The sequence below is a fragment of the Taudactylus pleione genome, unplaced genomic scaffold (genome assembly GCF_031769625.1).
Source record: "Taudactylus pleione unplaced genomic scaffold, aTauple2 ptg000013l, whole genome shotgun sequence".
In the NCBI taxonomy this organism is placed as follows: domain Eukaryota; kingdom Metazoa; phylum Chordata; class Amphibia; order Anura; family Myobatrachidae; genus Taudactylus; species Taudactylus pleione.
Genome location: NW_028284416.1, coordinates 5,348,116 through 5,366,718, shown reverse-complemented (window position 1 = coordinate 5,366,718; position 18,603 = coordinate 5,348,116).

The window sequence follows — 18,603 nt, the reverse complement described above, 5'->3', positions numbered from 1 at the left end:
AAACTCAGTTTTTGCGATGTTTTCGCACCGATGACGTCATTTTCTGAGGTTTTTGTTTTACACCGTATTCAGTTTCAAAGACTTTTCGCAGGTTCGAAAAGTCTTTGATAAAAAGCGGGGATAACTTTTCACCACTGAATAGGTGGCGAAAAAAAGTGCAGAATTGGGGTTTAGGGGTGCAGGCTTAAACAAAAATAGCCTGCACCCCTGGGAATGACATTTTAAAAATAACTGTGTCAAAAAAAGTAAAAAAAAAAAAAAATAGGGACACCCCAAAAAATTTATTTAAAAATTGGGGTGAAAAAAAAAAAAGGGAAAAAAAAGTGTTTAAAAATAGGGAAAAAAAAGTGTTTAAAAATAGGGAAATAGGTTCAGGGCTATTCTGCAAGTATGCGGCAGGTGTATTCTAGAATAGATTAATAGCGGCAGGTGTTTTGTAGAATAGGCTATTAGCGGCAGGTGTATTCTAGAATAGATTATTAGCGGCAGGTGCATAGTTGCAGAATTTTAAAAAACTTACTTTAGGGACATCAAAATATGCTAGTACCCATTTTTATGTACCCCAAATTTGATGGGACCACTTAAAAAAACGAAAAAAAAATAACCTAAGTGCTCTTCTGCATCACTTCTTCAATGTCGGGAAAAAAACACCTGCTGCGGCTATTTAAATCCCCGACTTTCATTTGCAGGCTAAACCGGGGGTACCCATAGTGATCCCCCTTGTTTTTACAACTTTAGGGGGGTCCTACAATTTATTCCAGGAAAAATTCGTTTTTTTACGCAGATCCCACTTCGCACCTTCCCGTTTTCGTAGGTTTTATATTGAATATAGGGATAAAGCGGGCGCGCGCCCGATACTTTATCCCAGGAAAATCTCCGATGTGGAGCAAACAGTCCAGCACGGACTTTTCGCTCCCATACTGAATACCCCTCTATGCAGTGGCGTAACTACCGTGGGTGCAGGGGGTGCGGCTGCTATGGGGCCCGGACCAACCCGGGGCCCGGCCTTCCCCCTGCACCTACGGTGCCAGGCCGCTGTCCGCTGCCCTTCCCTCCGCACCCTCCTCAAACCCCTCTACTGCTCCGGGAGCTGCATGGAGAAGGAGCGCCGCTGATCGGCACTCCACCTCCATTGGCGTAACAACGGAGGGTGCAAGGGGTGAGGTCGCACCCCTGCACCCTCCATTTGCCGAGCGCCCGCTGGTGTGTTACCAGCGGGCGCCCGGCCCCTATCCTCCTGGCGGTAGCCGGAGGACGGAGCTCCCTCCGTCTTCCGGGTCCCGCAGTGCACTATGGGAGACGTAATGACGTCACTCCCATAGTGCCGAGGAGCGGACGCCGGGGATGGACGGCAGCAGCACTGGAGCGGGGATAAGGTAAGTTGTTTGTTTTGTGTATGTGCGCGCGCGGTGGGGGCCATCACTACTGCGGGCAACTACAGGGGCTCACTACAGGGGCCTACTACTGGGGGCAACTACAGGGGCTCACTACTGGGGGCAACTACAGGGGGCTACTACTGGGGGTAACTACAGGGGCCTCACTACTGGGGGCAACTACAGGGGCCTACTACTAGGGGTAACTACAGGGGCCTCACTACTGGGGGTAACTACAGGGGCTCACTACTGGGGGCAACTACAGGGGCCTACTACTGGGGGCAACTACAGGGGCTCACTACTGGGGGAAACTACAGGGGCCTCACTACTGGGGGCAACTACAGGGGCCTACTACTGGGGGTAACTACAGGGGCCTCACTACTGGGGGCAACTACAGGGTGCTCACTACTGGGGGTAACTACAGGGGCCTCACTACTGGGGGCAACTACAAGGTTGCTCACTACTGGGGGCAACTACAGGGGCCTCACTACTGGGGGCAACTACAGGGTACTCACTACTGGGGGCAACTACAAGGGGCCTCACTACTGGGGGCAACTACCGGGGGCTCACTACTGGATGTACTGCATAGGGGGACCATTACTGGGGAGCACTACATTAAATAAAAGGAACTGCATAAGGGGGGCGGCGGCAGCTGGGGCTGGCATAGGTGCTGGGGGGTGGTACATTTTAGTTTGGGGGGGCACCAACATTTATCTTGCCTCCGGGCACCTGGGATGAAGTTACGCCACTGGCGGGGGGGCCTCAGACCAGGGGGGGGGGCAAGAGCGGGACGAGATTGGGGGCCGCGGGCTGAGAGGGGGGCCCATAAAATTTTTTGCTATGGGGCCCCTGTAGGTATAGTTACGCCCCTGCCTCTATGTCTGTCTGTTATTACCCTGTTTTGTTCTATAAATGTTTCCAATTGTAAAGTGCAATGGAATATGCTGCGCTATATAAGAAACTGTTAATAAATAAATAAAAATAAAAGACACCTGTGCTCAAGTATGGCTATCCTTGAAACATGGACTTTTATGTTGGGTACACACTGGCAGATATATTGGCCGATCAATCGATCGGGCAATATATCGGGTGCCCGTCGGCCAGTGTGTACCAGCGATATGTCTGTGAACGACGTCGTTCACAGACATATCTGCAGATATATTGGGGCATCGTGCCGTGTGCAGAGGCCGCAAGCGCGCCACGCCCCGCGGCCAGTGAATATGAACAACCATCATCTGCAGATCGAGTGATAGATCTGTAAAGTGTGTACCCAGCTTTAGTGTGCCTTGAGGACTGTGGTTGGGAACCCCTGCTTTAACCCTTCGACTGCCAGGGGTCTATGGCAAAATTTTACCTCAAGAGGGCCCCTGCCATTGTCTGCATAATGTTATTAGATGCAGTGTGGGGACACATGTGATTCAATCAACCACGAGGATTCCTTGCTAGGGGTGGCTACCGATGGTTATCAACCATCTATGGTCTGATGGCGGTGGTGTTTTCATCAATGGAAGGCCACTTATGGTAAACATCGGGTACTGATCCCTGATTTTGAGCGACGGTAGAGCTATGCACATGCTCTGCCTGTGCATAGCCTGACCATCGATGGTTAATTGCCGATGGTGGGAGACCATCGATAGCAGAGCCGTTGATGGTCATCACTAGTCCTTGTGCGTTATTTTAATGTAAAACGGTAATGCCAGTGTAAGATCTGTTGGAAAGGTGTAAAACTGGGTGGTTTAGCAGAGTTATGTACACACGAGCCGATGTATTAAGAATCCAGGCGACTAGTCCAGTGGAACTTAACCAGGATGCGTGGTTTATTGTGTACGGCCATATTCACGGTTACACTGGATGTCCCACAGCATGAAGCAGCGCTTGTAGTGGGGTGGGGTTAGGCCAGGGGTGTTTCTAGAGAGGAGGGGGCCCCCTCCTCTCCATCTAGCGGACAGCAGCGCACTTATAGACTCTGGGCACTAGAGTGTGCCCATAGCCTATAGCGCATGAACAGCTCATCGGGAAAATGTCCACAGCGGTCATTTTCCCTGTACTGCGCATGTGCAAACGACAGGAAAATGGCAGCGGCGGCCATTTTCCAACTGTTTTTACAGGCGCAGACATCGTAGCCGACGTGGGACTCCGGAGAGGTAAGTTTTATGGGTGCAGGGTGTGCGGTGCGGGTTCCCCTTAGCACCCATTATAAATACGCCCCTGGGTTAGGAAGCTCACCAGCCGGTGACTGTCTAAGGTATTACGGTAATGGTGCAGGTGCTGGAACAGCAGTCATATGCGGGGACTAGTCTCAGGAGCTAAAGGGGGAGACAGCCATCCTCCCCTGTATCGCTCATACACAGTAAACTAGATGGCATGTGCAGTTATGATATTGGTGGCCATCTTGTAAGGCAGGGATGGGGAACCTCAGGCCCAGGTGCCATATAAGGCCCACAGAATCATTTGGTCGGGCCCGCGGATATTTTTTCTGCTAGCCTCACCTGGCCATCAGGGTGCCTAGAATGTCACAATGCAGCCAGAATCTAAGCAGCAGTGCCACCTGGAGCGTCCTTAGGATGCTTCAGACGGTCACACCGCTGCCCTTACAGCTCCCCGGAGCATCCTCAGGATGATCCCGGCATTGCTGTAATCACCGGTGATTGTGACCCCACCCCAGTGTGACATCACATAGAGGGGGTGTGGCCTGCACCTGGCCCGCCAATAATGTTGTATATCTCAAAATGGCCCTTGTCAGCAAAAAGGTTCCCCACCCCTGTTGTAAGGGAACTGAAGTATCCCTTCAGGAGCCATATTGTTGGGGACTACACGGTAGCGCACTCCACTTCTAACACCTCCCCTCACTATAAGCTTCTCTATGTCACACAAACGTGCACATAAAGATTTTCCATAGCAACCTGTAAATAAGGTGAGTTTTGACATGTACAAAAACATCAAAGTATAAAGTCATTTTGGTTTGGCCCTTTAAGCTGGAACTTTAACAAAGTCAATCTCGCTCACTACAAAGGCCTCGCCAGTCTCTTAACGTATAACTTTTGAATTGCTGTCACTCTCGCGAATCTTGATGCTTTTTATATTATTGACTCCTAACTTATGAAAAGTCTATTTTCAAGTTACATCAAGTCCATTTCTCTGCAGAAACTTGGCAAGAGAACAAGACGTGACCCCCTTTGTAAGTATGTCTTCATGGTTTTCTTCACTAGCAAGGTGGATTATGTCAATAGACCCTCATTCGCAGAGTTCTCTAATAAAATGGTGTCTAAGTAAAGGCCCCCATACATCTGTGACCGATCGCTGCGTTGTAGCGATCCTGCAACCCGTCATCGCAGGGTCGGTGAAATCAAACATTTTGGCACATTGGTAAAATTTAACATGTAAAAATATGAGATATGGTAAGAACTTACCCTTGTTATCTCTATTTCTACGAAGTCCATAGGGTTCCACAGGATACCTTGGGGTATAGGTGTGACGTCAGTCGCAGGGCACCAAAGAGTTAAGCTTTCAGCCTCCCAGGATGCACTAGGTCCCCCTCCTATACCCCGCCCCCGGGCCAAGGCACCTCAGTTAGTTACCAAGCCATAGGCCGGAGGAGGAGAAGGAAGAGAGAGAACAAAGATCTGGACACATACAAGAATCACATTCTCACCAGAGGGAGACGGAAAACCGGTGACCAGAGCAAAGCCCATCTGCAGCACAGGTGCGACAGGGCGGGAGTCCTGTGGAACCCTATGGACTTCGTAGAAATAGAGATAACAAGGGTAAGTTCTTACCATATCTCATATTTTCTACTTCAGGGTCCATAGGGTATCCACAGGATACCTTGGGGATGTCCCAAAGCAGTATCCTTTAAGGGTGGGGACGCTCCTGTGCAGAAAGGAGAATCCGCTGCCCGAAGGAAGCATCCTGAGAGGCAAAGGTGTCAAACCTGTAATACCTCACGAAGGTATGGACAGAAGACCACGTAGCAGCCTTGCAGATCTGAACTGCCGAGGCACCACGTCGAGCTGCCCACGAAGGACCCACAGACCTAGTGGAATGAGCCTTCAGAGAAGGAGGGACCGGTAGGCCTTCATGAAGATAAGCTTCAGAAATAGCCATACGGATCCAGGCTGCCAAAGTTTGCTTTGAAGCAGGCCAACCCTTTTTACGGAAGCCATAGAGGACAAACAAAGCGTCCGACTTCCTAAACGAAGAAGTGCGGTCAACATAAGTCCTTAAGGCCCGCACAACATCCAAAGAGGCCTCACCCACGGAAAGACCCGGTGAGTTAAAGGCCGGAACAACTATTTCCTCGTTAACATGAAACTGGGAAACAACTTTGGGAAGAAACTCGGGCCGAGTGCGGAGCACTGCCCTGTTCCCATGAAAAACCAAGAAAGGGGGTCTACAAGAAAGAGCCCCTAACTCAGAAACACGTCTGGCTGAAGCAACGGCCAGAAGGAAAACAGTCTTAGCTGTTAGCCATTTAATATCCACTGAGCCCAGTGGTTCAAACGGCGGTCCTTGGAGAGCCCTCAGGACCACAGCCAAATCCCAAGGCGCCATAGGTGGAACAAAGGGCGGCTGAATACGGAGAACACCTTGCATAAAGGTGCGCACATCCGGGATTGTAGCAATCCTACGGTGAAACCAGACAGATAGGGCCGAAACCTGTACCTTCAAAGAAGCAAGGCGAAGCCCATGATCTAGTCCCGCTTGCAGGAAGGCGAGAATCCGAGACAGACGAAACTCCCGCGGTGCATAACCTATCGGTCGACACCACTGGAAGAACGTATGCCACACGCGATGGTATATCCTCGCGGAAGACGGTTTCCGAGCTCGTAACATGGTACGCACCACAGAGCTGGAAAACCCCCGGGACCTCAGCATGGCCGTCTCAACAGCCACGCCGCCAAAGACAGCCGAGTCAGGTCCGGGTGAAGACAAGGACCCTGAGACAGAATGTCCGGTCGTAGCGGCAACCGCAGAGGACTGTCCACGGACAGACCCTGAAGGTCTGAGAACCAGTGCCGTCTGGGCCACGCGGGAGCTATCAACAGGAGCATCCCTCCTTCCTGTTTGAATTTCCGGATTACCCGTGGAAGAAGGGAGACCGGAGGGAACAGGTATGCGAACCTGAACGTCCACCGGACGGACAGAGCATCCACCAGAGACGCCCCTTCGTCTCTTGTGCGAGACCCGTACACCGGCAACTTGTTGTTGTGCCGGGACGCCATGAGGTCGATTTCTGGAAGACCCCACCTGTCCACCAGTAGTTGAAAAACGTCCGGGTGCAGGGACCATTCCCCTGGATGAACGTCCTGGCGACTTAGAAAGTCCGCCTGCCAATTTAGCACTCCCGGGATGAAGACCGCTGATATGGCCGGAAGATTGCGCTCCGCCCAAACCAGGATCCGAGAGACCTCTACGAGAGCCTCCCGACTGCGAGTTCCTCCTTGCCTGTTTATGTAGGCCACGGTGGTAGCATTGTCCGACTGGACCTGCACCGGGTAACCCTGGAGAAACCGCTGTGCCTGCAGGAGAGCATTGAAGACCGCACGGAGTTCCAAGATATTTATTGGAAGCTCCGCTTCTGTCGGCGTCCACCTGCCCTGGAACAAGTGTGGACCCGAAACTGCTCCCCAGCCCCGAAGACTGGCGTCCGTTGTCAACAGGACCCAATTTGGAACCCAGAACGGACGTCCCTTGTTGAGGTGGGTCGTCTTTAACCACCACGCAAGGGACAGGCGAACCTCCGGGGTGAGCACAATCGTCTGGAACTTCAGAGACTGAGGCAGCCCGTTCCACTTGGACAGGATCAGGTGCTTGATTAGCCAGCCGTGCCGTTGCAGCAGTGCAATGGTCAGGTCCAAGTGGTGTAACAGGAGCTCTGGAGATCCTGTCACCAATAACAGGTCGTCCAAGTACGGCAACATGCGGACTCCTTGCAGCCGCGAGAAGCCGCCATGACCGTCATCACCTTGGTGAAAACACGTGGTGCTGTCGCCAGGCCAAAAGGTAACGCCCGAAACTGGAAATGGTCGCTGCGGATTGCAAACCGAAAGAACTCTTGATGGCGCAAAAGAATAGGGACATGCAGGTAAGCGTCCTGTATGTCCAATGACACCATGTAGTCCCCAGGTTCCAGCGCCAGAATGATGGACCGTAGGGTCTCCATCCGAAACTTCGGGACCCGCAAAGACTTGTTGAGTGCTTTGAGGTTGAGAATCGGACGATATGACCCATTGGGTTTCTGTACCAAAAAAAAAAAAAATTTGAATAGAAACCCTGGCCCTTCTGGGAGAATGGAACAGGCACTATAACTCCAGCCTGGAGCATAGTGTGCAATACCTTCCGCAGCTCCGTAGCCTTGTTCCGGTCTGATGGTAGACCCGTGGTGAAGAATCGAGCCGGGGGTCTGTGCCGGAAGGAGAGGGCGTACCCGTGGGAGACCACCTCCAGAACCCAAGTGTCTGTCTTAGTGAACGACCAACACCGGGAGAACTGCAGCAGGCGGCCTCCCACCCTGGGATCCCCCAAGGGGAGACCCGGACCGTCAGGCCGCAGGCTTGTCATCTGGCTTGGGGGCCGGACGTCTGGTACTCCATGCCTGTTTCCGGGGCTTGACCGATTTCTTAGGGCCAGCCTGTCGAGGAAACGACTGTGGTTTGGGCCTGCCCTGGGCCCTAGATGACCGAAAGGACGATGGTCCAGAACCAGAAGGAGCAGCGGCCGACGGGAGACAAGCAGATTTGGCTGCCGCCAGCGTGGCCACAATCTTATCCAGATCCGGACCGAAGAGAACTTCTCCGGTAAACGGCAACGCTTCCAGACCTTTCTTGGAATCTGCGTCCGCCTTCCAGGATCGCAGCCACAAGGTGCGACGAGCAGCTACCGCTGCTGAAGAAATTCTAGACACCAGAGTACTAATGTCTAGAGCCGCCTCGTTGATGTAGGTGGCCGAATCACGGAGATTGCCAATCAACTCCGCCTGTTCGGCCGGACAGTCGGATTCAAAAGAAGCCTCTAATGAATCCGCCCAGCGCTCCATCGCTCTGGCAACCCAGCAAATGGCCATAGCCGGCCGTGCTGCCCCCCCTGCAAGGGAATAAGCGGACTTCAGGCAGATTTCTACCTTGCGGTCCGTAGCATCCTTAAGGGAGGACATGGATGGCATCGGCAATGTGGCACTACGGACAAGACGGGTCACGTGAGAATCCACCTGTGGAGGGGATTCCCACTTAGTAAAATAATTATCCGCGAACGGATAAGCCACCTCCAGGCGTCTCTGCGGCTGGTATCTTTTGCCAGGTTGTTTCCACGCCTCCTCTAAATGGTCCACCAACTGACCCGAAAGAGGAAAGACTGTGGCATCGCCCTTCACATCTTTGAAAAAGGCATACTTAGATTTAGCCGCTGGGGGAACTTCGTCCTCAATCACCAAGGCTGTGCGGACCGCCCGAATAAGTCCAGGAATATATACTCTGGACTTAGCATCAGCGTCCTTAGTATGGAGAGGTTCCTGATCGTAAGGATCCAGAATCTCCCCATCATCAGACGTCCCTTCGTCATCCTCATAAGGAGCGGACAGAGACGCCACCGGCCTTTTATGAGGCCGCATCACAGACTCCCCTTGCAACACATCCGACAAGTGCTGTACAGAACTCGTCAGGGAGTTAACCCACGCTGGCTCCTGAGAACCCGGGAGCGGGGAAATAGGGAGACTGTGGGGTACCACCAATTGTTGTGGGAACCCCTGCATGGGTGACGACACCACAGACTGCTGGGACAAACCCATCGGAGTAAACGCGGGCTGCGGAGCTAACTGGCCCATTAAAGCTGTTAACGCCTGAGCGAAACAAGCCCAGGGCAGCTCCTGTACCGGTGCTGTAACCGTAATAGGCCGCGCCATGGACAAACACTGCCGGCAAAGGCCCTCCGCGCTACCCTCCCCCTCCGCTAACGGTACTTTGCACGTGGTACACTGTAGCCGGAGGGGAAAATCACTTTCAGACATGATGGCACCACGTATGTGACCTCTCTCACCAATTAAGTATTAAATAGGTGAGAGACCACCCTGCAGCACCGCACCGCACCGCAAGGGCTTTAGCAGAAAGAACAGGGACAGTAATAAAGCTGACAGTTTAGAGAAGAAAAGTTACAGGCAGCGCTAGCACAGTCACATACAATGCAGAGAAATAACAATTCCTGCACTAACAGCGCTGATCACTCAACTACACAGACACAGGGCCTGGTAGGACACAGCGCAGCATACACAGACCTGAGCCACAGCGGAGGAGAGGTATGCGGGGGAACCCAGACCACGATGCTTCCTTCCAGACTTCCAGCAGCGTTCACCATGCGTTGCAGAGAAGATGGCCGCCGAGGAGCAGAGAGAAGCTGGCCTGGGGGAGGAGCGCTGCCACAGGACCAGTCGGCAGCATGCAGAGAGGGCTGTGTGCAGCGGGGGAGGCGCCGGCTGTGAGACAGGGAAGGCGCGCTCCCCTGGCATGCATTTAACCCCTGGGACGCCGCAGCGCTACCGCTCTGCTGCGGTCCGCTGTCCCAGGGGGTAGTGGAAGCGCAGGTTGGTCGCCTGGCTCCACGCTGCAGCCAGTCCCCAGGGAGCCCCCTGCCTGGGGACTTAGGACCATGTGATCAGCGGGGACCCACCGCGGGACCCCGCTGCTTACCTCTGTCCCCCTTGAATCCGGCCATGGTCCGGAGCATCTGGGGTCACCGCTAGCTGTGACCCCAGATGCCCACCAGCATCCCCGGATCAGTACCGGCGTTCTGGTACCGGCGGGGTGTAGGGAAGACAGCATGGACGTCAGGACTGACTGTCCATGCTGTTCATCCAGATGTGCAGCCACAGCTGCATGAAGAAAAAGCTTCAGGGGCTCTTCTAGCCCCCACTCCAACAGGTGCACCCGACTCCGGCCGGGCACCAAACTAAACTGAGGTGCCTTGGCCCGGGGGCGGGGTATAGGAGGGGGACCTAGTGCATCCTGGGAGGCTGAAAGCTTAACTCTTTGGTGCCCTGCGACTGACGTCACACCTATACCCCAAGGTATCCTGTGGATACCCTATGGACCCTGAAGTAGAAATTTCACCGATCCTGCGATGGATCGCGGAACATCAATAGCCGCCAGTCGCATTTGCGAGCACGGCAATCCGTCGCAGATGTATGGGGCCCTTAAGAGTTATGGGCAGATGCAGCTGAAGGATACAGATCTGCACCTGGACAAACCATGAGATACAGGTTCAGAGGCAATTTGTTTGCATGCAGACATAAGCTGGCCATACACCTGCACGACCAGCATACGTTCCGATTCAGCATCCGACTCCCCGAAGCTCCATGACAGTCCCGGCAGCATTTTTGTTGTTTTTCTTAGCACAGGATCTGTCGTATGATCGATCCTGTGCCTCACGCGCTCATTAGGGAAACAGTAATTGAAATGACTTGAATTGCCGCACAATGGATCGCATGAACAAAATAAACGGCACGATCTGAACATGATATGATGGAACATATGGGCTGCGCATCTGATCATACGATCCGATTATAGGAGCTGCGGGAGCGCGCATCGGATCGTATCTTACTAAAAAAATACACGATTTTCACAAGATCCATCATATGACTCGTTGAAAATCGGGCAATCGGCCCGAAATCGTGCAGGTGTTTGGCCAGCAGTAGTGACGCCTTCATTTGCAGGCAGTACACGAATACTGGACAGCTTTAACTCAACACTGCAGTTTAGAGTTGAGCTATGACGAGACTCTCACCCAACTCAAATCCTGTCAGCACATTCTATGGCTGATACGCAATGTAACATTTACTAATACTGTAAATTAGGCACCATATGTTATCTGATGGCTAATGATACCAACACCCGCAGCGGTTGTCATTCATAATGTCAACAATACAATGTCGACAGCCATGTTGGTCATGTTAAAATTTAGACACGCTACATGTTGACATATGAAATCCCAACATTCTCAGACTGTCGACAGTAGGGTTAGGCTGTGGAACGGGACGGGAGGGTCAGGTACTAGAGAAGATGATGGTGGGCAGGCAAGTCACCGCTCAGCCACCAGGGCCGACATGTTGACATTCTCATGTTGACGCCTTTTACACCCCACGGCTGAGAACCCTGTGGACCTGAAGTAGTGTTTACATTGCTAATGCGAGACCAGCCGAGTAGCAGACTTTGTGGATGCCGTGGAAAGGGTTAAAGGGTATGCAGGGGCACTCTTGGCATAAGACGAATGTTTTCAGGGCTGTCCAGTCTAACGTAGAGGTAGAATACAATTGGTGGCGCTGCGGCCAATCGGATCAGTTTGCGTTGCAAGGTGTATTATTATTTGTATTACTGGGGGCAGGGGGGTTGGTTGCCTCTTGGTACCATGCCTTTGGCAGCATAAATGCTATAAACGCACCGCATGGTACCCGTGGGCTTCACATAGTGGGCTGAACCAATGAGAATGAAGCTGACTTAGTAAAAGGGAGATAGTGACATCATGGAACTTTGCATCAGCCACAATCTACTTTGTCAGCTACAATCCAGTCACCGGCCGCCGTTTTTTTTTGTTTTGTTCTTTTAATAGGGTGATCAAGAGATGGAGTGAAGGCAGAGGCAACTGAAGGTGCTTCTGGGGGGTGGTGATCACGGAGGGGGGTGATCACGGGGGGTATGTGATTAGGCATTAGATGAGTTCATGTCTAGGAATGTTCCTACTGCCCATGACGAACACTGAGGCAGGGGTGTATCTAGGGATCCGAGCGCCCCTGGCAAGGTAATGGACTGGCGCCCCCCTCTATGCAGTGCCCCCAGTAGTAGTCCCCTCTATGCAGTGCCCCCAGTAGTAGTCCATCCTATGCAGTGCCCCCAGTAGTAGTCCTATACAGTGCCCCCAGTAGCATCCATCCCCCCCATAATGTGCCCCCTGTAGCGGCCCCCACAATACAGTGCACCCAGTAGTGTCCATCCCCCCCTATACAGTACCCCCTAGTAGCCACACTCCCCCACTGTACTGTGCTAGGAAAAAAAAAAAGCAACTTACCCGTTCCCTGCTCCTGCCGACGACCGCCACTGTCCACTCGGGTCTCGCTCTGCGCTATGGGATGGGAGAGACATCATGACGTCTCTCCCATCACTCACTGCGGGGGGAGCCTGAAGACTGAGCTCATGAGTGAGCTCCATCTGGCTCCCTCCATGGATGCAGCAGCCAATGAGTCTTTCTGACTCTCATTGGCTGGCTGCTATAACAAACAGACAGCCACCGCTGATGGCTGTGTGTTTGTAAACTGTGTAGGGCAGACCACTCTCACTGCGGTCTGCCATACACTTGGGGCCTGGGGGACTGGCAGGGTAGTCCACCCATTGGCTGCTGGTGGCACTGCCGGACGGCGAGTGCCATCCTGGCCAATGGGTAGGTACGCTCCTGCACTGAGGTACTGACTAGTGTCCAAACTGAGTACCAAAGTTATAAGAGCAGAAACCATTGTTATAAAGAACTTATTAAGGAAATTACAAAGACTCCAGGATCTCCACAGCGTGTCAACAACCCAGTGGTGGCAAAACTAATTTCATACCAGTTCAATTTCACTTACACTGTAAACACAAATTGTATAATTACACTATTAGGTAATAAAATGGTAAAACTCATGTACTAAATGCACTTGTGATCATGAGGGGGGGAGCAGGTCCTACAGTATGATAGTTACCTTGAGGAATTGGAGAGAGCGATCTTTTCCTCACACTCTATAAGTGTCAGGCAGGGTTCCCGAGCTGACAAGGGGCGGCACAGCTGGTAGCCAGTGTCCGCCTACTTATGGTTCATTTGGGGGGAAGGTTCCCCCTACACTAGAACAATTAGTTGGGCAAAATCAAACAGGTTTGATTTTCCCAACAAGTTGGGACAACCGTTTCCTGACATTTTTCAGCGAGTGGGAGCAAACGACTGATCACGCTGTACAACAAATTAATACTTTTAATTTGTTTCCTTTCTAAAAATAGTCATACATCACTAATAGTCATACGTCACTAATAGTCATACGTCACTAATAGTCATACGTCACTAATAGTCATACGTCACTAATAGTCATACGTCACTAATAGTCATACGTCACTAATAGTCATACATCACTAATAGTCATACATTACTAATAGTCCTACATCACTAATAGTCCTACATTACTAATAGTCATACATCACTAATAGTCATACATCACTAATAGTCATACATCACTAATAGTCATACTGTACATCACTAATAGTCATACATTACTAATAGTCATACATTACTAATAGTCATCCATTACTAATAGTCATACATTACTAATAGTCATCCATTACTAATAGTCATACATCACTAATAGTCATACATCACTAATAGTCATACATCACTAATAGTCATACATTACTAATAGTCATACATCACTAATAGTCATACTGTACATCACTAATAGTCATACATCACTAATAGTCATACATTACTAATAGTCATACATTACTAATAGTCATACATTACTAATAGTCATACTGTACATCACTAATAGTCATACATCACTAATAGTCATACATTACTAATAGTCATACATCACTAATAGTCATACATCACTAATAGTCATACTGTACATCACTAATAGTCATACATCACTAATAGTCATACATTACTAATAGTCATACATTACTAATAGTCATACATTACTAATAGTCATACATCACTAATAGTCCTACATTACTAATAGTCCTACATTACTAATAGTCCTACATTACTAATAGTCCTACATCACTAATAGTCATACATTACTAATAGTCATACATCACTAATAGTCATACATCACTAATAGTCATACATCACTAATAGTCATACATCACTAATAGTCATACATTACTAATAGTCATACATTACTAATAGTCATACATCACTAATAGTCATACATCACTAATAGTCATACATTACTAATAGTCATACATTACTAATAGTCATACATTACTAATAGTCATACATCACTAATAGTCATACATTACTAATAGTCATACATTACTAATAGTCAGACATTACTAATAGTCAGACATTACTAATAGTCAGACATCACTAATAGTCATACATTACTAATAGTCATACATCACTAATAGTCATACATCACTAATAGTCATACATCACTAATAGTCATACATTACTAATAGTCATACATTACTAATAGTCATACATTACTAATAGTCACACATCACTAATAGTCATACATTACTAATAGTCATACATCACTAATAGTCATACATCACTAACAGTCATACATCACTAATAGTCATACATCACTAATAGTCATACATCACTAATAGTCATACATCACTAATAGTCCTACATTACTAATAGTCATACATTACTAATAGTCATACATCACTAATAGTCATACTGTACATCACTAATAGTCATACATCACTAATAGTCATACATTACTAATAGTCATACATCACTAATAGTCATACATTACTAATAGTCATACATCACTAATAGTCATACATTACTAATAGTCATACATCACTAATAGTCATACATCACTAATAGTCATACATTACTAATAGTCATACATCACTAATAGTCATACATCACTAATAGTCCTACATCACTAATAGTCCTACATTACTAATAGTCATACATCACTAATAGTCATACATCACTAATAGTCATACATCACTAATAGTCATACATCACTAATAGTCATACATTACTAATAATCATACATCACTAATAGTCAGACATTACTAATTTGAGGTCAAGAAAAACTAAAATGATTTCAGAATGTTTTTACTAGCTCTATTTTTTGAGCTACACTTCATGCACTATACTGTATGTACATTAGTAATATAGTCATAGTGAAAAGCTATTTAAAAATAATTGATATTTTCTATATAGAAAATAAATAAGTTGTTTTAATTCAATCAATCACAAATAAGAACACAAAACAAAACAAACATACAGCGTAGGAAACACACATACAGCGTAGGAAACACACACATACAGCGTAGGAAACACACATACAGCGTAGGAAACACACACATACAGCGTAGGAAACACACACATACAGCATAGGAAACACACATACAGCGTAGGAAACACACACATACAGCGTAGGAAACACACACATACAGCGTAGGAAACACACACATACAGCGTAGGAAACACACACATACAGCGTAGGAAACACACATACAGCGTAGGAAACACACACATACAGCGTAGGAAACACACACATACAGCGTAGGAAACACACACATACAGCATAGGAAACACACACATACAGCGTAGGAAACACACATACAGCATAGGAAACACACATACAGCGTAGGAAACACACACATACAGCATAGGAAACACACATACAGCGTAGGAAACACACATACAGCGTAGGAAACACACATACAGCGTAGGAAACACACACATACAGCGTAGGAAACATACATACAGCATAGGAAACATACATACAGCATAGGAAACATACATACAGCATAGGAAAGTACTATGTAATATAGTGGCCTATACATGGGGGTGCTTTCTCTTTGCTTGTCGCTTGTACTCCTCCTCTGGGGCATCTCTTGTCACTGTCACCTCCCCTGATATCTTTGTACCATTGCTGAGATGTCTTGGTGGAATCGCTCCCTATGCTGTCACTCAGTGCACCACAGTTATCTTGTCGGGGTAATCCCGTGAATCGCATATATTTGAATAGGGGAGGGGACAAATAACTGATTCATTTAATTGGGTCATTAGGCCCCGCCCCCTCTGCGCGGAACGCAGATTGCTGGTAAGATTCTCTCCATTCTGCCCACTTCACTAGGAATACCCCTACATCGTCATATATTGGCTATATCTCGGAATTCAGAGCTAACTGAGAGATGTACATGTCATATTCATTCTTTACATGCTGACATCAATTAGAAGTAACTATTTTCACATCGGAAACATTTTCATTGTTGTGCAGTGTTATCATCTGCCCCCACACACTGCCAGATGATCATTCCAACCAGCCAACTAGTTGGCTGGTTGGAACAATATCGTTCTGGTGTATGGCCGGCGATACCCAGAACCCTGCGTGGCTTTGGCAACAAAACATAAAATAAATAGCATGTAACATAAGTACCTTCAAAAGTACAGATGTGTCCACGTACATCTACTCTCCGTGTGCTACAAGTTGCGCTACACATAACGCAGGAGCTCTGCGTGACTCTGTATTACCGAACGTCTTTTCAACATTTTCTGTTTAAATGTGTCTTATTCGCGGGTGTATCTGCATGCAAAATATTACGTTATTTTACAATAGTTGCCAGTTAAGAAAATCATGGCATTCAGGGGTAGCCCTAAAACACTGATTTACACAGCCCCAATCTACAATGGATCTTCCAACAGCATTAGTAGGAACGGGGCCAGTAAGATATACTACATATATATATATATTTATATATATATATATATATATATATATATATATATATATATATAAATATAAAATTTATTTATTGTACAAAAAAATAAATAAAATTTTGTTCAGACTCCAGCAGTGGTAAATGAAACGTCACAGTGCGCAATTGTCAAGGGTTTAAAGGGACAGGCCAATATAGTCACAACTGCCCTCTGCAGGGATTCTTAGAGACCAGGCAGAGTGGCAATATGAGAAATATTTTCTAACAAAATATTCGAGGTCACTGCAACCTGTTTGGCGCTTCAAATTCAACTCAGGAGACAAGGGCCCTCATTCAGAGCCATACGCTCTGAGCAGAGCGCACGCTCTGAATCAGGGCCGCCCTCTATAAAAATGGAGCGTCCTCCTGGACGCTCGTATAGCTGTGGGTCACCACCCACAGCCTATACGAGCGTGCAGTTTGATGGCCGCGATGGTCGTGACCATCGCGACCATCGAAACTGCGAGCCGGAGCCTGCGGTTGAGGTTTTCAACCGCAAGCCCCGGAGTGATTTTGGCTCTATCAGAGCCAAAATCACTCCCACTGACATCACTAGTGATGTCAGTGGGCCATGCTTCTGACGGGAGGCGTTCCCGTGGGAACGCCCCTGTCAGGGAGGCACGCCCACCAAAGGGGGTGTGCTGTCAAACAACATCGACAGCACGCCCCCTTTGATCAGACACAACGAGCGAAGGAAAGTCCTTCGCACGACGCGTCTGGCGCATGCGCACGACGGAGCTCCCGCCGTCGTGCGCATGCGCAGAGCACAACATCGACCCACTTGCGAGCGGACAGCCGCTTGCGAGTGGGTCTGAATCAGGCCCAAGGTCACTGCTTACATGAAAAGACTATTATAACGAATAGAAAAAGCTTCTTTACAGTAAAAGTAGTAGAGATGTAGGGGTATATTTACTAAATTTTATGTTTTTAGAAGTGGAGATGTTGCCCATAGCGACCAATCAGATTCTAGCTATTATCTTCTAGAAGGTGAGAAATGATGTAGAATCAGATTGGTTGCTATGGGCAACATCTCCACTTATAAAAACCTGCACTTTAGTAAATAGACCTCGTAGAATGAATTTGCAATTTGGTTGTATTGGCAAATCAAAGTCATTTAACCACTTAGTTCGAGAAGATCACTGCACTTTGTGATGCTGATTTAGCTCCACTTAAGTCAAAGTGGGTGTTAGGTGTGGAGCTGCTCCTGGACAAGGATTGGAAGGTTATGCTCTGTACCCCTCAGTTACACTACTGTCGGTGCAGTTCCAACAGATACAGCTTTATATTGTGCATAGGATCTATATTACACCTTCCAGTCTTGCTAGAATCAGGGGAGGTCAGCCTCCTAGTTGTCCTAAGTGTGGAGCAATGCCGGCACTTTCTCTGGGTATAACCTCTGGTACAGGCCTTTTTGGCTACGCTGCGGGGCTGCATAACTAGAAGAGGTGTCTTTGTTGCACTCTCATCTCCAGCTACCGATCTATTTGGCTTTAATCTATCCGACAACATAAATCAGGATGTGCAACTTGTCAATATAAGTCCCTGTACTTCTAGCCAGGACCATGCTTGTGATTGACACCGTAGGACGTGTCCGATGTGTGTAGGACCTGCGTAACACAGACTGTGCGAGTGTGGGCCAGACGGAACGAATAACCATGTGTCCTTCCTGTGACTGTGGATCCTGCCCTCTCGTGATTTGCCCGCAGGCACTTGGTAAGCTATTTATGGTTGGATAGATTAACCTTGAGACACATAGGATACTGTGGAATGTTTCCTTA